The following is a 14,428-nucleotide window of genomic DNA, read 5'->3' as shown; positions in this document are numbered from 1 at the left end:
AAAACGCAAACGGACAACGAAAAAGGGGGGTGCAACACGAGGACTTCCCAGGGGGTCACCCATCCTAGTACTACTCTCGCCCAAGCACGCTTAACTGCGGAGTTCTGATGGGATCCGGTGCATTGGTGTTGGTATGATAGCACCCAAAATACTATCCATGCTTATTGCTTTTATGTCTTAAAAGACGCAGAACCTCCTTTGTTTTCGTACGCGAGGCGTGGGACCCACGTGACCGATCGGCTCCGTTCCAAAAATACGAAAACCTTCAACCATGAAGCGGAGGCCACCCGAGCATAGAAATAGCAAGAAAGAAAAAAAAACCGCACGTGAAATCTAAAAAAACGCAAACGGACAACGAAAAAGGGGGGTGCAACACGAGGACTTCCCAGGGGGTCACCCATCCTAGTACTACTCTCGCCCAAGCACGCTTAACTGCGGAGTTCTGATGGGATCCGGTGCATTAGTGCTGGTATGATCGCACCCGAAATACTATCCATGCTTATTGCTTTTATGTCTTAAAAGATGCAGAACCTCCTTTGTTTTTGTACGCGAGGCGTGGGACCCACGTGACCGATCAGCTCCGTTCCAAAAATACGAAGACCATCAACCATGAAGCGGAGCCCACCCGAGCATAGAAATAGCAAGAAAGAAAAAAAAAAAAACCGCACGTAAAATCTAAAAAAACGCAAACGGACAACGAAAAAGGGGGGTGCAACACGAGGACTTCCCATGGGGTCACCCATCCTAGTACTACTCTCGCCCAAGCACGCTTAACTGCGGAGTTCTGATGGGATCCGGTGCATTAGTGCTGGTATGATCGCACCCGAAATACTGTCCATGGTTATTGCTTGTATGTCTTAAAAGACACAGAACCTCCTTTGTTTTCGTACGCGAGGCGTGGGACCCACGTGACCGATCGGCTCCGTTCCAAAAATACGAAGACCATGAACCATGAAACGGAGGCCACCCGAGCATAGAAATAGCAAGAAAAAAAAAACAAACAAAAACCGCACGTAAAATCTAGAAAAACGCAAACGGACAACGAAAAAAGGGGGTGCAACACGAGGACTTACCAGGGGGTCACCCATGCTAGTACTACTCTCGCCCAAGCACGCTTAACTGCGGAGTTCTGATGGGATCCGGTGCATTAGTGCTGGTATGATCGCACCCGAAATACTATCCATGCTTATTGCTTGTATGTCTTAAAAGACGCAGAACCTCCTTTGTTTTCGTACGCGAGGCGTGGGACCCACGTGACCGATCGGCTCCGTTCCAAAAATACGAAGACCATGAACCATGAAACGAAGGTCACCCGAGCACAGAAATAGCAAGAAAGAAAAAAAAACAAAAAAAAACCGCACGTAAAATCTAAAAAAACGCAAACGGACAACGAAAAAGGGGGGTGCAACACGAGGACTTCCCAGGGGGTCACCCATCCTAGTACTACTCTCGCCCAAGCACGCTTAACTGCGGAGTTCTGATGGGATCCGGTGCATTAGTGCTGGTATGATCGCACCCGAAATACTATCCATGCTTATTGCTTGTATGTCTTAAAAGACGCAGAACCTCCTTTGTTTTCGTACGCGAGGCGTGGGACCCACGTGACCGATCGGCTCCGTTCCAAAAATACGAAGACCATGAACCATGAAACGAAGGTCACCCGAGCACAGAAATAGCAAGAAAGAAAAAAAAACAAAAAAAAACCGCACGTAAAATCTAAAAAAACGCAAACGGACAACGAAAAAGGGGGGTGCAACACGAGGACTTCCCAGGGGGTCACCCATCCTAGTACTACTCTCGCCCAAGCACGCTTAACTGCGGAGTTCTGATGGGATCCGGTGCATTAGTGCTGGTATGATCGCACCCGAAATACTATCCATGCTTATTGCTTTTATGTCTTAAAAGACGCAGAACCTCCTTTGTTTTCGTACGCGAGGCGTGGAACCCACGTGACCGATCGGCTCCGTTCCAAAAATACGAAAACCATCAACCATGAAGCGGAGGCCACCCGAGCATAGAAATAGCAAGAAAGAAAAAAAAACAAAAACAAACCGCACGTAAAATCTAAAAAAACGCAAACGGACAACGAAAAAGGGGGGTGCAACACGAGGACTTCCCAGGGGGTCACCCATCCTAGTACTACTCTCGCCCAAGCACGCTTAACTGCAGAGTTCTGAAGGGATCCGGTGCATTAGTGCTGGTATGATCGCACCCGAATAACTATCCATGCTTATTGCTTGTATGTCTTAAAAGACGCAGAACCTCCTTTGTTTTCGTACGCGAGGCGTGGGACCCACGTGACCGATCGGCTCCGTTCCAAAAATACGAAGACCATGAACCATGAAACGAAGGTCACCCGAGCATAGAAATAGCAAGAAAGAAAAAAAAAACAAAAAAAAACCGCACGTAAAATCTAAGAAAACGCAAACGGACAACGAAAAAGGGGGGGTGCAACACGAGGACTTCCCAGGGGGTCACCCATGCTAGTACTACTCTCGCCCATGCACGCTTAACTGCGGAGTTCTGATGGGATCCGGTGCATTAGTGCTGGTATGATCGCACCCGAAATACTATCCATGCTTATTGCTTGTATGTCTTAAAAGACACAGAACCTCTTTTGTTTTCGTACGCGAGGCGTGGGACCCACGTGACCGATCGGCTCCGTTCCAAAAATACGAAGACCATCAACCATGAAGCGGAGGCCACCCGAGCATAGAAATAGCAAGAAAGAAAAAAAAACAAAAAAAAACCGCACGTAAAATCTAAAAAAACGCAAACGAACAACGAAAAAGGGGGGTGCAACACGAGGACTTCCCATGGGGTCACCCATCCTAGTACTACTCTCGCCCAAGCACGCTTGACTGCGGAGTTCTGATGGGATCCGGTGCATTAGTGCTGGTATGATCGCACCCGAAATACTATCCATGCTTATTGCTTTTATGTCTTAAAAGACGCAGAACCTCGTTTGTTTTCGTACGCGAGACGTGGGACCCACGTGACCGATCGACTCCGTTCCAAAAATACGAAAACCATCAACCATGAAGCGGTGGCCACCCGAGCATAGAAATAGCAAGAAAGAAAAAAAAAACCGCACGTAAAATCTAAAAAAACGCAAACGGGCAACGAAAAAGGGAGGGGGGGTGCAACACGAGGACTTCCCAGAGGGTCACCCATCCTAGTACTACTCTCGCCCAAGCACGCTTAACTGCGGAGTTCTGATGGGATCCGGTGCATTAGCGCTGGTATGATAGCACCCGAAATACTATCCATGCTTATTGCTTTTATGTCTTAAAAGACGCATAACCTCCTTTGTTTTCGTACGCGAGGCGTGGGACCCACGTGACCGATCGGCTCCGTTCCAAAAATACGAAAACCTTCAACCATGAAGCGGAGGCCACCCGAGCATAGAAATAGCAAGAAAGAAAAAAAAACCGCACGTGAAATCTAAAAAAACGCAAACGGACAACGAAAAAGGGGGGTGCAACACGAGGACTTCCCAGGGGGTCACCCATCCTAGTACTACTCTCGCCCAAGCACGCTTAACTGCGGAGTTCTGATGGGATCCGGTGCATTAGTGCTGGTATGATCGCACCCGAAATACTATCCATGCTTATTGCTTTTATGTCTTAAAAGACGCAGAACCTCCTTTGTTTTCGTACGCGAGGCGTGGAACCCACGTGACCGATCGGCTCCGTTCCAAAAATACGAAAACCATCAACCATAAAGCGGAGGCCACCCGAGCATAGAAATAGCAAGAAAGAAAAAAAAAACAAAAAAAAACCGCACGTAAAATCTAAAAAAACGCAAACGGACAACGAAAAAGGGGGGTGCAACACGAGGACTTCCCAGGGGGTCACCCATCCTAGTACTACTCTCGCCCAAGCACGCTTAACTGCGGAGTTCTGATGGGATCCGGTGCATTAGTGCTGGTATGATCGCACCCGAAATACTATCCATGCTTATTGCTTGTATGTCTTAAAAGACGCAGAACCTCCTTTGTTTTCGTACGCGAGGCGTGGGACCCACGTGACCGATCGGCTCCGTTCCAAAAATACGAAGACCATGAACCATGAAACGAAGGGCACCCGAGCATAGAAATAGCAAGAAAGAAAAAAAAACAAAAAAAAAACCGCACGTAAAATCTAAAAAAACGCAAACGGACAACGAAAAAGGGGGGGTGCAACACGAGGACTTCCCAGGGGGTCACCCATCCTAGTACTACTCTCGCCCAAGCACGCTTAACTGCGGAGTTCTGATGGGATCCGGTGCATTAGTGCTGGTATGATCGCACCCGAAATACTATCCATGCTTATTGCTTTTATGTCTTAAAAGACGCAGAACCTCCTTTGTTTTCGTACGCGAGGCGTGGAACCCACGTGACCGATCGGCTCCGTTCCAAAAATACGAAAACCATCAACCATGAAGCGGAGGCCACCCGAGCATAGAAATAGCAAGAAAGAAAAAAAAACAAAAAAAATCGCACGTAAAATCTAAAAAAACGCAAACGGACAACGAAAAAAGGGGGTGCAACACGAGGACTTCCCAGGGGGTCACCCATCCTAGTACTACTCTCGCCCAAGCACGCTTAACTGCGGAGTTCTGATGGGATCCGGTGCATTAGTGCTGGTATGATCGCACCCGAAATACTATCCATGCTTATTGCTTTTATGTCTTAAAAGACGCAGAACCTCCTTTGTTTTCGTACGCGAGGCGTGGAACCCACGTGACCGATCGGCTCCGTTCCAAAAATACGAAAACCATCAACCATAAAGCGGAGGCCACCCGAGCATAGAAATAGCAAGAAAGAAAAAAAAACAAAAAAAAACCGCACGTAAAATCTAAAAAAACGCAAACGGACAACGAAAAAGGGGGTGCAACACGACGACTTCCCAGGGGGTCACCCATCCTAGTACTACTCTCGCCCAAGCACGCTTAACTGCGGAGTTCTGATGGGATCCGGTGCATTAGTGCTGGTATGATCGCACCCGAAATACTATCCATGCTTATTGCTTGTATGTCTTAAAAGACGCAGAACCTCCTTTGTTTTCGTACGCGAGGCGTGGGACCCACGTGACCGATCGGCTCCGTTCCAAAAATACGAAGACCATGAACCATGAAACGAAGGTCACCCGAGCATAGAAATAGCAAGAAAGAAAAAAAAAACAAAAAAAAAAACCGCACGTAAAATCTAAAAAAACGCAAACGGACAACGAAAAAGGGGGGTGCAACACGAGGACTTCCCAGGGGGTCACCCATCCTAGTACTACTCTCGCCCAAGCACGCTTAACTGCGGAGTTCTGATGGGATCCGGTGCATTAGTGCTGGTATGATCGCACCCGAAATACTATCCATGCTTATTGCTTTTATGTCTTAAAAGACGCAGAACCTCCTTTGTTTTCGTACGCGAGGCGTGGAACCCACGTGACCGATCGGCTCCGTTCCAAAAATACGAAAACCATCAACCATGAAGCGGAGGCCACCCGAGCATAGAAATAGCAAGAAAGAAAAAAAAACAAAACAAATCGCACGTAAAATCTAAAAAAACGCAAACGGACAACGAAAAAGGGGGGTGCAACACGAGGACTTCCCATGGGGTCACCCATCCTAGTACTACTCTCGCCCAAGCACGCTTAACTGCGGAGTTCTGATGGGATCCGGTGCATTAGTGCTGGTATGATCGCACCCGAAATACTGTCCATGCTTATTGCTTGTATGTCTTAAAAGACACAGAACCTCTTTTGTTTTCGTACGCGAGGCGTGGGACCCACGTGACCGATCGGCTCCGTTCCAAAAATACGAAGACCATGAACCATGAAACGGAGGCCACCCGAGCATAGAAATAGCAAGAAAAAAAAAACAAAAAAAAACCGCACGTAAAATCTAAAAAAACGCAAACGAACAACGAAAAAGGGGGGGTGCAACACGAGGACTTCCCAGGGGGTCACCCATCCTAGTACTATTCTCGTCCAAGCACGCTTGACTGCGGAGTTCTGATGGGATCCGGTGCATTAGTGCTGGTATGATCGCACCCGAAATACTATCCATGCTTATTGCTTTTATGTCTTAAAAGACGCAGAACCTCGTTTGTTTTCGTACGCGAGACGTGGGACCCACGTGACCGATCGACTCCGTTCCAAAAATACGAAAACCATCAACCATGAAGCGGTGGCCACCCGAGCATAGAAATAGCAAGAAAGAAAAAAAAAACCGCACGTAAAATCTAAAAAAACGCAAACGGGCAACGAAAAAGGGAGGGGGGGTGCAACACGAGGACTTCCCAGAGGGTCACCCATCCTAGTACTACTCTCGCCCAAGCACGCTTAACTGCGGAGTTCTGATGGGATCCGGTGCATTAGCGCTGGTATGATAGCACCCGAAATACTATCCATGCTTATTGCTTTTATGTCTTAAAAGACGCATAACCTCCTTTGTTTTCGTACGCGAGGCGTGGGACCCACGTGACCGATCGGCTCCGTTCCAAAAATACGAAAACCTTCAACCATGAAGCGGAGGCCACCCGAGCATAGAAATAGCAAGAAAGAAAAAAAAACCGCACGTGAAATCTAAAAAAACGCAAACGGACAACGAAAAAGGGGGGTGCAACACGAGGACTTCCCAGGGGGTCACCCATCCTAGTACTACTCTCGCCCAAGCACGCTTAACTGCGGAGTTCTGATGGGATCCGGTGCATTAGTGCTGGTATGATCGCACCCGAAATACTATCCATGCTTATTGCTTGTATGTCTTAAAAGACGCAGAACCTCCTTTGTTTTCGTACGCGAGGCGTGGGACCCACGTGACCGATCAGCTCCGTTCCAAAAATACGAAGACCATCAACCATTAAGCGGAGGCCACCCGAGCATAGAAATAGCAAGAAAGAAAAAAAAACCGCACGTGAAATCTAAAAAAACGCAAACGGACAACGAAAAAGGGGGGTGCAACACGAGGACTTCCCAGGGGGTCACCCATCCTAGTACTACTCTCGCCCAAGCACGCTTAACTGCGGAGTTCTGATGGGATCCGGTGCATTGGTGTTGGTATGATCGCACCCAAAATACTATCCATGCTTATTGCTTTTATGTCTTAAAAGACGCAGAACCTCCTTTGTTTTCGTACGCGAGGCGTGGGACCCACGTGACCGATCGGCTCCGTTCCAAAAATACGAAAACCTTCAACCATGAAGCGGAGGCCACCCGAGCATAGAAATAGCAAGAAAGAAAAAAAAACCGCACGTGAAATCTAAAAAAACGCAAACGGACAACGAAAAAGGGGGGTGCAACACGAGGACTTCCCAGGGGGTCACCCATCCTAGTACTACTCTCGCCCAAGCATGCTTAACTGCGGAGTTCTGATGGGATCCGGTGCATTGGTGTTGGTATGATAGCACCCAAAATACTATCCATGCTTATTGCTTTTATGTCTTAAAAGACGCAGAACCTCCTTTGTTTTCGTACGCGAGGCGTGGGACCCACGTGACCGATCGGCTCCGTTCCAAAAATACGAAAACCTTCAACCATGAAGCGGAGGCCACCCGAGCATAGAAATAGCAAGAAAGAAAAAAAAACCGCACGTGAAATCTAAAAAAACGCAAACGGACAACGAAAAGGGGGGTGCAACACGAGGACTTCCCAGGGGGTCACCCATCCTAGTACTACTCTCGCCCAAGCACGCTTAACTGCGGAGTTCTGATGGGATCCGGTGCATTAGTGCTGGTATGATCGCACCCGAAATACTATCCATGCTTATTGCTTTTATGTCTTAAAAGATGCAGAACCTCCTTTGTTTTTGTACGCGAGGCGTGGGACCCACGTGACCGATCAGCTCCGTTCCAAAAATACGAAGACCATCAACCATGAAGCGGAGCCCACCCGAGCATAGAAATAGCAAGAAAGAAAAAAAAAAAAAAACCGCACGTAAAATCTAAAAAAACGCAAACGGACAACGAAAAAGGGGGGTGCAACACGAGGACTTCCCATGGGGTCACCCATCCTAGTACTACTCTCGCCCAAGCACGCTTAACTGCGGAGTTCTGATGGGATCCGGTGCATTAGTGCTGGTATGATCGCACCCGAAATACTGTCCATGGTTATTGCTTGTATGTCTTAAAAGACACAGAACCTCCTTTGTTTTCGTACGCGAGGCGTGGGACCCACGTGACCGATCGGCTCCGTTCCAAAAATACGAAGACCATGAACCATGAAACGGAGGCCACCCGAGCATAGAAATAGCAAGAAAAAAAAAACAAACAAAAACCGCACGTAAAATCTAGAAAAACGCAAACGGACAACGAAAAAAGGGGGTGCAACACGAGGACTTACCAGGGGGTCACCCATGCTAGTACTACTCTCGCCCAAGCACGCTTAACTGCGGAGTTCTGATGGGATCCGGTGCATTAGTGCTGGTATGATCGCACCCGAAATACTATCCATGCATATTGCTTTTATGTCTTAAAAGACGCAGAACCTCCTTTGTTTTCGTACGCGAGGCGTGGAACCCACGTGACCGATCGGCTCCGTTCCAAAAATACGAAAACCATCAACCATGAAGCGGAGGCCACCCGAGCATAGAAATAGCAAGAAAGAAAAAAAAACAAAAAAAAAACCGCACGTAAAATCTAAAAAAACGCAAACGGACAACGAAAAAGGGGGGTGCAACACGAGGACTTCCCAGGGGGTCACCCATCCTAGTACTACTCTCGCCCAAGCACGCTTAACTGCGGAGTTCTGATGGGATCCGGTGCATTAGTGCTGGTATGATCGCACCCGAAATACTATCCATGCTTATTGCTTGTATGTCTTAAAAGACGCAGAACCTCCTTTGTTTTCGTACGCGAGGCGTGGGATCCACGTGACCGATCGGCTCCGTTCCAAAAATACGAAGACCATGAACCATGAAACGAAGGTCACCCGAGCACAGAAATAGCAAGAAAGAAAAAAAAACAAAAAAAAACCGCACGTAAAATCTAAAAAAACGCAAACGGACAACGAAAAAGGGGGGTGCAACACGAGGACTTCCCAGGGGGTCACCCATCCTAGTACTACTCTCGCCCAAGCACGCTTAACTGCGGAGTTCTGATGGGATCCGGTGCATTAGTGCTGGTATGATCGCACCCGAAATACTATCCATGCTTATTGCTTGTATGTCTTAAAAGACGCAGAACCTCCTTTGTTTTCGTACGCGAGGCGTGGGACCCACGTGACAGATCGGCTCCGTTCCAAAAATACGAAAACCTTCAACCATGAAGCGGAGGCCACCCGAGCATAGAAATAGCAAGAAAGAAAAAAAAAAACCGCACGTGAAATCTAAAAAAACGCAAACGGACAACGAAAAAGGGGGTGCAACACGAGGACTTCCCAGGGGGTCACCCATCCTAGTACTACTCTCGCCCAAGCACGCTTAACTGCGGAGTTCTGATGGGATCCGGTGCATTAGTGTTGGTATGATAGCACCCAAAATACTATCCATGCTTATTGCTTTTATGTCTTAAAAGACGCAGAACCTCCTTTGTTTTAGTACGCGAGGCGTGGGACCCACGTGACCGATCGGCTCCGTTCCAAAAATACGAAAACCTTCAACCATGAAGCGGAGGCCACCCGAGCATAGAAATAGCAAGAAAGAAAAAAAAAACCGCACGTGAAATCTAAAAAAACGCAAACGGACAACGAAAAAGGGGGGTGCAACACGAGGACTTCCCAGGGGGTCACCCATCCTAGTACTACTCTCGCCCAAGCACGCTTAACTGCGGAGTTCTGATGGGATCCGGTGCATTAGTGCTGGTATGATCGCACCGGAAATACTATCCATGCTTATTGCTTTTATGTCTTAAAAGATGCAGAACCTCCTTTGTTTTCGTACGCGAGGCGTGGGACCCACGTGACCGATCAGCTCCGTTCCAAAAATACGAAGACCATCAACCATGAAGCGGAGCCCACCCGAGCATAGAAATAGCAAGAAAGAAAAAAAAAAAAACCGCACGTAAAATCTAAAAAAACGCAAACGGACAACGAAAAAGGGGGGTGCAACACGAGGACTTCCCATGGGGTCACCCATCCTAGTACTACTCTCGCCCAAGCACGCTTAACTGCGGAGTTCTGATGGGATCCGGTGCATTAGTGCTGGTATGATCGCACCCGAAATACTGTCCATGCTTATTGCTTGTATGTCTTAAAAGACACAGAACCTCCTTTGTTTTCGTACGCGAGGCGTGGGACCCACGTGACCGATCGGCTCCGTTCCAAAAATACGAAGACCATGAACCATGAAACGGAGGCCACCCGAGCATAGAAATAGCAAGAAAAAAAAAACAAAAAAAAACCGCACGTAAAATCTAAAAAAACGCAAACGGACAACGAAAAAAGGGGGTGCAACACGAGGACTTACCAGGGGGTCACCCATGCTAGTACTACTCTCGCCCAAGCACGCTTAACTGCGGAGTTCTGATGGGATCCGGTGCATTAGTGCTGGTATGATCGCACCCGAAATACTATCCATGCTTATTGCATGTATGTCTTAAAAGACGCAGAACCTCCTTTGTTTTCGTACGCGAGGCGTGGAACCCACGTGACCGATCGGCTCCGTTCCAAAAATACGAAAACCATCAACCATGAAGCGGAGGCCACCCGAGCATAGAAATAGCAAGAAAGAAAAAAAAACAAAAAAAAACCGCACGTAAAATCTAAAAAAACGCAAACGGACAACGAAAAAGGGGGGTGCAACACGAGGACTTCCCAGGGGGTCACCCGTCCTAGTACTACTCTCGCCCAAGCACGCTTAACTGCGGAGTTCTGATGGGATCCGGTGCATTAGTGCTGGTATGATTGCACCCGAAATACTATCCATGCTTATTGCTTGTATGTCTTAAAAGACGCAGAACCTCCTTTGTTTTCGTACGCGAGGCGTGGGACCCACGTGACCGATCGGCTCCGTTCCAAAAATACGAAGACCATGAACCATGAAACGAAGGTCACCTGAGCATAGAAATAGCAAGAAAGAAAAAAAAACAAAAAAAAACCGCACGTAAAATCTAAAAAAACGCAAACGGACAACGAAAAAGGGGGGGGTGCAACACGAGGACTTCCCAGGGGGTCACCCATGCTAGTACTACTCTCGCCCAAGCACGCTTAACTGCGGAGTTCTGATGGGATCCGGTGCATTAGTGCTGGTATGATCGCACCCGAAATACTATCCATGCTTATTGCTTGTATGTCTTAAAAGACGCAGAACCTCCTTTGTTTTCGTACGCGAGGCGTGGGACCCACGTGACCGATCAGCTCCGTTCCAAAAATACGAAGACCATCAACCATGAAGCGGAGGCCACCCGAGCATAGAAATAGCAAGAAAGAAAAAAAAACAAAAAAAAACCGCACGTAAAATCTAAAAAAACGCAAACGGACAACGAAAAAGGGGGGTGCAACACGAGGACTTCCCATGGGGTCACCCATCCTAGTACTACTCTCGCCCAAGCACGCTTAACTGCGGAGTTCTGATGGGATCCGGTGCATTAGTGCTGGTATGATCGCACCCGAAATATTGTCCATGCTTATTGCTTGTATGTCTTAAAAGACACAGAACCTCTTTTGTTTTCGTACGCGAGGCGTGGGACCCACGTGACCGATCGGCTCCGTTCCAAAAATACGAAGACCATGAACCATGAAACGGAGGCCACCCGAGCATAGAAATAGCAAGAAAAAAAAAACAAAAAAAAACCGCACGTAAAATCTAAAAAAACGCAAACGAACAACGAAAAAGGGGGGGTGCAACACGAGGACTTCCCAGGGGGTCACCCATCCTAGTACTATTCTCGTCCAAGCACGCTTGACTGCGGAGTTCTGATGGGATCCGGTGCATTAGTGCTGGTATGATCGCACCCGAAATACTATCCATGCTTATTGCTTTTATGTCTTAAAAGACGCAGAACCTCCTTTGTTTTCGTACGCGAGACGTGGGACCCACGTGACCGATCGGCTCCGTTCCAAAAATACGAAAACCATCAACCATGAAGCGGTGGCCACCCGAGCATAGAAATAGCAAGAAAGAAAAAAAACCGCACGTAAAATCTAAAAAAACGCAAACGGGCAACGAAAAAGGGAGGGGGGGTGCAACACGAGGACTTCCCAGAGGGTCACCCATCCTAGTACTACTCTCGCCCAAGCACGCTTAACTGCGGAGTTCTGATGGGATCCAGTGCATTAGCGCTGGTATGATAGCACCCGAAATACTATCCATGCTTATTGCTTTTATGTCTTAAAAGACGCAGAACCTCCTTTGTTTTCGTACGCGAGGCGTGGGACCCACGTGACCGATCGGCTCCGTTCCAAAAATACGAAAACCTTCAACCATGAAGCGGAGGCCACCCGAGCATAGAAATAGCAAGAAAGAAAAAAAAACCGCACGTGAAATCTAAAAAAACGCAAACGGACAACGAAAAAGGGGGGTGCAACACGAGGACTTTCCAGGGGGTCACACATCCTAGTACTACTCTCGCCCAAGCACGCTTAACTGCGGAGTTCTGATGGGATCCGGTGCATTAGTGCTCGTATGATCGCACCCGAAATACTATCCATGCTTATTGCTTTTATGTCTTAAAAGACGCAGAACCTCCTTTGTTTTCGTACGCGAGGCGTGGGACCCACGTGACCGATCAGCTCCGTTCCAAAAATACGAAGACCATCAACCATGAAGCGGAGGCCACCCGAGCATAGAAATAGCAAGAAAGAAAAAAAAACAAAAAAAAACCGCACGTAAAATCTAAAAAAACGCAAACGGACAACAAAAAAGGGGGGTGCAACACGAGGACTTCCCATGGGGTCACCCATCCTAGTACTACTCTCGCCCAAGCACGCTTAACTGCGGAGTTCTGATGGGATCCGGTGCATTAGTGCTGGTATGATCGCACCCGAAATACTGTCCATGCTTATTGCTTGTATGTCTTAAAAGACACAGAACCTCCTTTGTTTTCGTACGCGAGGCGTGGGACCCACGTGACCGATCGGCTCCGTTCCAAAAATACGAAGACCATGAACCATGAAACGGAGGCCACCCGAGCATAGAAATAGCAAGGAAAAAAAAACAAAAAAAAACCGCACGTAAAATCTAAAAAAACGCAAACGGACAACGAAAAAAGGGGGGTGCAACACGAGGACTTACCAGGGGGTCACCCATCCTAGTACTACTCTCGCCCAAGCACGCTTAACTGCGGAGTTCTGATGGGATCCGGTGCATTAGTGCTGGTATGATCGCACCCGAAATACTATCCATGCTTATTGCTTTTATGTCTTAAAAGACGCAGAACCTCCTTTGTTTTCGTACGCGAGGCGTGGAACCCACGTGACCGATCGGCTCCGTTCCAAAAATACGTAAAACCATCAACCATGAAGCGGAGGCCACCTGAGCATAGAAATAGCAAGAAAGAAAAAAAAACAAAAAAAAACCGCACGTAAAATCTAAAAAAACGCAAACGAACAACGAAAAAGGGGGGTGCAACACGAGGACTTCCCAGGGGGTCACCCATCCTAGTACTACTCTCGCCCAAGCACGCTTAACTGCGGAGTTCTGATGGGATCCGGTGCGTTAGTGCTGGTATGATCGCACCCGAAATACTATCCATGCTTATTGCTTGTATGTCTTAAAAGACGCAGAACCTCCTTTGTTTTCGTACGCGAGACGTGGGACCCACGTGACCGATCGGCTCCGTTCTAAAAATACGAAAACCATCAACCATGAAGCGGTGGCCACCCGAGCATAGAAATAGCAAGAAAGAAAACAAAAAAAACCGCACGTAAAATCTAAAAAAACGCAAACGGGCAACGAAAAAGGGGGGGGGGGGTGCAACACGAGGACTTCCCAGGGGGTCACCCATCCTAGTACTACTCTCGCCCAAGCACGCTTAACTGCGTAGTTCTGATGGGATCCGGTGCATTAGTGTTGGTATGATAGCACCCAAAATATTATCCATGCTTATTGCTTTTATGTCTTAAAAGACGCAGAACCTCCTTTGTTTTCGTACGCGAGGCGTGGGACCCACGTGACCGATCGGCTCCGTTCCAAAAATACGAAAACCTTCAACCATGAAGCGGAGGCCACCCGAGCATAGAAATAGCAAGAAAGAAAAAAAAACCGCACGTGAAATCTAAAAAAACGCAAACGGACAACGAAAAAGGGGGGTGCAACACGAGGACTTCCCAGGGGGTCACCCATCCTAGTACTACTCTCTCCCAAGCACGCTTAACTGCGGAGTTCTGATGGGATCCGGTGCATTAGTGCTGGTATGATCGCACCCGAAATACTATCCATGCTTATTGCTTTTATGTCTTAAAAGATGCAGAACCTCCTTTGTTTTCGTACGCGAGGCGTGGGACCCACGTGACCGATCAGCTCCGTTCCAAAAATACGAAGACCATCAACCATGAAGCGGAGCCCACCCGAGCAT

General features: G+C 47.9%; 42 non-coding genes across 42 annotated transcripts; all 42 read right to left on the bottom strand.

Annotated features, from left to right (window-relative positions):
• Positions 1 to 26: 26 nt before the first annotated feature.
• Positions 27 to 145, bottom strand: LOC145148065 (5S ribosomal RNA). Its single transcript, XR_013728966.1, has one exon. It is a non-coding gene; the product is annotated as a 5S ribosomal RNA (ribosomal RNA).
• A 219-nt stretch (positions 146 to 364) lies between these two features.
• LOC145155801 (5S ribosomal RNA) lies at positions 365 to 483 on the bottom strand. The gene has a single exon (XR_013736229.1). It is a non-coding gene; the product is annotated as a 5S ribosomal RNA (ribosomal RNA).
• Positions 484 to 706: 223 nt separating this feature from the next.
• On the bottom strand, positions 707 to 825 carry LOC145152837 (5S ribosomal RNA). Its single transcript, XR_013733361.1, has one exon. It is a non-coding gene; the product is annotated as a 5S ribosomal RNA (ribosomal RNA).
• Positions 826 to 1,051: 226 nt separating this feature from the next.
• Positions 1,052 to 1,170, bottom strand: LOC145146908 (5S ribosomal RNA). The gene has a single exon (XR_013727831.1). It is a non-coding gene; the product is annotated as a 5S ribosomal RNA (ribosomal RNA).
• Positions 1,171 to 1,399: 229 nt separating this feature from the next.
• Positions 1,400 to 1,518, bottom strand: LOC145155790 (5S ribosomal RNA). Its single transcript, XR_013736218.1, has one exon. It is a non-coding gene; the product is annotated as a 5S ribosomal RNA (ribosomal RNA).
• A 229-nt stretch (positions 1,519 to 1,747) lies between these two features.
• Positions 1,748 to 1,866, bottom strand: LOC145155778 (5S ribosomal RNA). The gene has a single exon (XR_013736207.1). It is a non-coding gene; the product is annotated as a 5S ribosomal RNA (ribosomal RNA).
• A 229-nt stretch (positions 1,867 to 2,095) lies between these two features.
• LOC145144518 (5S ribosomal RNA) lies at positions 2,096 to 2,214 on the bottom strand. The gene has a single exon (XR_013725528.1). It is a non-coding gene; the product is annotated as a 5S ribosomal RNA (ribosomal RNA).
• A 231-nt stretch (positions 2,215 to 2,445) lies between these two features.
• On the bottom strand, positions 2,446 to 2,564 carry LOC145140420 (5S ribosomal RNA). The gene has a single exon (XR_013722164.1). It is a non-coding gene; the product is annotated as a 5S ribosomal RNA (ribosomal RNA).
• Positions 2,565 to 2,793: 229 nt separating this feature from the next.
• Positions 2,794 to 2,912, bottom strand: LOC145155536 (5S ribosomal RNA). Its single transcript, XR_013735971.1, has one exon. It is a non-coding gene; the product is annotated as a 5S ribosomal RNA (ribosomal RNA).
• A 225-nt stretch (positions 2,913 to 3,137) lies between these two features.
• On the bottom strand, positions 3,138 to 3,256 carry LOC145145098 (5S ribosomal RNA). The gene has a single exon (XR_013726089.1). It is a non-coding gene; the product is annotated as a 5S ribosomal RNA (ribosomal RNA).
• Positions 3,257 to 3,475: 219 nt separating this feature from the next.
• On the bottom strand, positions 3,476 to 3,594 carry LOC145155767 (5S ribosomal RNA). The gene has a single exon (XR_013736196.1). It is a non-coding gene; the product is annotated as a 5S ribosomal RNA (ribosomal RNA).
• Positions 3,595 to 3,824: 230 nt separating this feature from the next.
• LOC145155756 (5S ribosomal RNA) lies at positions 3,825 to 3,943 on the bottom strand. Its single transcript, XR_013736185.1, has one exon. It is a non-coding gene; the product is annotated as a 5S ribosomal RNA (ribosomal RNA).
• Positions 3,944 to 4,174: 231 nt separating this feature from the next.
• LOC145155745 (5S ribosomal RNA) lies at positions 4,175 to 4,293 on the bottom strand. Its single transcript, XR_013736174.1, has one exon. It is a non-coding gene; the product is annotated as a 5S ribosomal RNA (ribosomal RNA).
• Positions 4,294 to 4,521: 228 nt separating this feature from the next.
• LOC145155734 (5S ribosomal RNA) lies at positions 4,522 to 4,640 on the bottom strand. Its single transcript, XR_013736163.1, has one exon. It is a non-coding gene; the product is annotated as a 5S ribosomal RNA (ribosomal RNA).
• A 228-nt stretch (positions 4,641 to 4,868) lies between these two features.
• Positions 4,869 to 4,987, bottom strand: LOC145141305 (5S ribosomal RNA). The gene has a single exon (XR_013722593.1). It is a non-coding gene; the product is annotated as a 5S ribosomal RNA (ribosomal RNA).
• Positions 4,988 to 5,219: 232 nt separating this feature from the next.
• LOC145155723 (5S ribosomal RNA) lies at positions 5,220 to 5,338 on the bottom strand. Its single transcript, XR_013736152.1, has one exon. It is a non-coding gene; the product is annotated as a 5S ribosomal RNA (ribosomal RNA).
• A 228-nt stretch (positions 5,339 to 5,566) lies between these two features.
• On the bottom strand, positions 5,567 to 5,685 carry LOC145152836 (5S ribosomal RNA). Its single transcript, XR_013733360.1, has one exon. It is a non-coding gene; the product is annotated as a 5S ribosomal RNA (ribosomal RNA).
• Positions 5,686 to 5,912: 227 nt separating this feature from the next.
• LOC145144868 (5S ribosomal RNA) lies at positions 5,913 to 6,031 on the bottom strand. The gene has a single exon (XR_013725869.1). It is a non-coding gene; the product is annotated as a 5S ribosomal RNA (ribosomal RNA).
• A 225-nt stretch (positions 6,032 to 6,256) lies between these two features.
• LOC145145097 (5S ribosomal RNA) lies at positions 6,257 to 6,375 on the bottom strand. The gene has a single exon (XR_013726088.1). It is a non-coding gene; the product is annotated as a 5S ribosomal RNA (ribosomal RNA).
• Positions 6,376 to 6,594: 219 nt separating this feature from the next.
• Positions 6,595 to 6,713, bottom strand: LOC145155711 (5S ribosomal RNA). The gene has a single exon (XR_013736140.1). It is a non-coding gene; the product is annotated as a 5S ribosomal RNA (ribosomal RNA).
• Positions 6,714 to 6,932: 219 nt separating this feature from the next.
• Positions 6,933 to 7,051, bottom strand: LOC145145556 (5S ribosomal RNA). The gene has a single exon (XR_013726522.1). It is a non-coding gene; the product is annotated as a 5S ribosomal RNA (ribosomal RNA).
• A 219-nt stretch (positions 7,052 to 7,270) lies between these two features.
• Positions 7,271 to 7,389, bottom strand: LOC145149597 (5S ribosomal RNA). Its single transcript, XR_013730452.1, has one exon. It is a non-coding gene; the product is annotated as a 5S ribosomal RNA (ribosomal RNA).
• Positions 7,390 to 7,607: 218 nt separating this feature from the next.
• On the bottom strand, positions 7,608 to 7,726 carry LOC145155700 (5S ribosomal RNA). Its single transcript, XR_013736129.1, has one exon. It is a non-coding gene; the product is annotated as a 5S ribosomal RNA (ribosomal RNA).
• Positions 7,727 to 7,951: 225 nt separating this feature from the next.
• On the bottom strand, positions 7,952 to 8,070 carry LOC145152835 (5S ribosomal RNA). Its single transcript, XR_013733359.1, has one exon. It is a non-coding gene; the product is annotated as a 5S ribosomal RNA (ribosomal RNA).
• A 226-nt stretch (positions 8,071 to 8,296) lies between these two features.
• Positions 8,297 to 8,415, bottom strand: LOC145146907 (5S ribosomal RNA). Its single transcript, XR_013727830.1, has one exon. It is a non-coding gene; the product is annotated as a 5S ribosomal RNA (ribosomal RNA).
• A 230-nt stretch (positions 8,416 to 8,645) lies between these two features.
• LOC145155689 (5S ribosomal RNA) lies at positions 8,646 to 8,764 on the bottom strand. Its single transcript, XR_013736118.1, has one exon. It is a non-coding gene; the product is annotated as a 5S ribosomal RNA (ribosomal RNA).
• A 229-nt stretch (positions 8,765 to 8,993) lies between these two features.
• Positions 8,994 to 9,112, bottom strand: LOC145155678 (5S ribosomal RNA). The gene has a single exon (XR_013736107.1). It is a non-coding gene; the product is annotated as a 5S ribosomal RNA (ribosomal RNA).
• Positions 9,113 to 9,332: 220 nt separating this feature from the next.
• On the bottom strand, positions 9,333 to 9,451 carry LOC145146777 (5S ribosomal RNA). The gene has a single exon (XR_013727704.1). It is a non-coding gene; the product is annotated as a 5S ribosomal RNA (ribosomal RNA).
• Positions 9,452 to 9,671: 220 nt separating this feature from the next.
• On the bottom strand, positions 9,672 to 9,790 carry LOC145137191 (5S ribosomal RNA). Its single transcript, XR_013720937.1, has one exon. It is a non-coding gene; the product is annotated as a 5S ribosomal RNA (ribosomal RNA).
• Positions 9,791 to 10,013: 223 nt separating this feature from the next.
• LOC145152834 (5S ribosomal RNA) lies at positions 10,014 to 10,132 on the bottom strand. Its single transcript, XR_013733358.1, has one exon. It is a non-coding gene; the product is annotated as a 5S ribosomal RNA (ribosomal RNA).
• A 226-nt stretch (positions 10,133 to 10,358) lies between these two features.
• On the bottom strand, positions 10,359 to 10,477 carry LOC145146906 (5S ribosomal RNA). The gene has a single exon (XR_013727829.1). It is a non-coding gene; the product is annotated as a 5S ribosomal RNA (ribosomal RNA).
• Positions 10,478 to 10,706: 229 nt separating this feature from the next.
• On the bottom strand, positions 10,707 to 10,825 carry LOC145156101 (5S ribosomal RNA). The gene has a single exon (XR_013736526.1). It is a non-coding gene; the product is annotated as a 5S ribosomal RNA (ribosomal RNA).
• A 231-nt stretch (positions 10,826 to 11,056) lies between these two features.
• On the bottom strand, positions 11,057 to 11,175 carry LOC145155028 (5S ribosomal RNA). The gene has a single exon (XR_013735490.1). It is a non-coding gene; the product is annotated as a 5S ribosomal RNA (ribosomal RNA).
• A 229-nt stretch (positions 11,176 to 11,404) lies between these two features.
• Positions 11,405 to 11,523, bottom strand: LOC145152833 (5S ribosomal RNA). The gene has a single exon (XR_013733357.1). It is a non-coding gene; the product is annotated as a 5S ribosomal RNA (ribosomal RNA).
• Positions 11,524 to 11,750: 227 nt separating this feature from the next.
• LOC145144866 (5S ribosomal RNA) lies at positions 11,751 to 11,869 on the bottom strand. The gene has a single exon (XR_013725867.1). It is a non-coding gene; the product is annotated as a 5S ribosomal RNA (ribosomal RNA).
• A 223-nt stretch (positions 11,870 to 12,092) lies between these two features.
• Positions 12,093 to 12,211, bottom strand: LOC145146947 (5S ribosomal RNA). Its single transcript, XR_013727867.1, has one exon. It is a non-coding gene; the product is annotated as a 5S ribosomal RNA (ribosomal RNA).
• A 219-nt stretch (positions 12,212 to 12,430) lies between these two features.
• LOC145149929 (5S ribosomal RNA) lies at positions 12,431 to 12,549 on the bottom strand. The gene has a single exon (XR_013730766.1). It is a non-coding gene; the product is annotated as a 5S ribosomal RNA (ribosomal RNA).
• A 229-nt stretch (positions 12,550 to 12,778) lies between these two features.
• Positions 12,779 to 12,897, bottom strand: LOC145152832 (5S ribosomal RNA). The gene has a single exon (XR_013733356.1). It is a non-coding gene; the product is annotated as a 5S ribosomal RNA (ribosomal RNA).
• Positions 12,898 to 13,124: 227 nt separating this feature from the next.
• On the bottom strand, positions 13,125 to 13,243 carry LOC145144329 (5S ribosomal RNA). Its single transcript, XR_013725341.1, has one exon. It is a non-coding gene; the product is annotated as a 5S ribosomal RNA (ribosomal RNA).
• A 230-nt stretch (positions 13,244 to 13,473) lies between these two features.
• On the bottom strand, positions 13,474 to 13,592 carry LOC145152555 (5S ribosomal RNA). The gene has a single exon (XR_013733088.1). It is a non-coding gene; the product is annotated as a 5S ribosomal RNA (ribosomal RNA).
• A 229-nt stretch (positions 13,593 to 13,821) lies between these two features.
• Positions 13,822 to 13,940, bottom strand: LOC145149826 (5S ribosomal RNA). The gene has a single exon (XR_013730669.1). It is a non-coding gene; the product is annotated as a 5S ribosomal RNA (ribosomal RNA).
• A 219-nt stretch (positions 13,941 to 14,159) lies between these two features.
• On the bottom strand, positions 14,160 to 14,278 carry LOC145144968 (5S ribosomal RNA). Its single transcript, XR_013725964.1, has one exon. It is a non-coding gene; the product is annotated as a 5S ribosomal RNA (ribosomal RNA).
• Positions 14,279 to 14,428: the final 150 nt, after the last annotated feature.

Source organism: Lactuca virosa, chromosome 1 (assembly GCF_052849685.1).
Source record: "Lactuca virosa cultivar CGN04683 chromosome 1, Lactuca_virosa_CGN04683_v6, whole genome shotgun sequence".
NCBI classification, from domain to species: Eukaryota; Viridiplantae; Streptophyta; class Magnoliopsida; order Asterales; family Asteraceae; genus Lactuca; species Lactuca virosa.
Note: the sequence above shows the minus strand (reverse complement) of the source record. Positions and strands in the feature narration are given on the sequence as shown.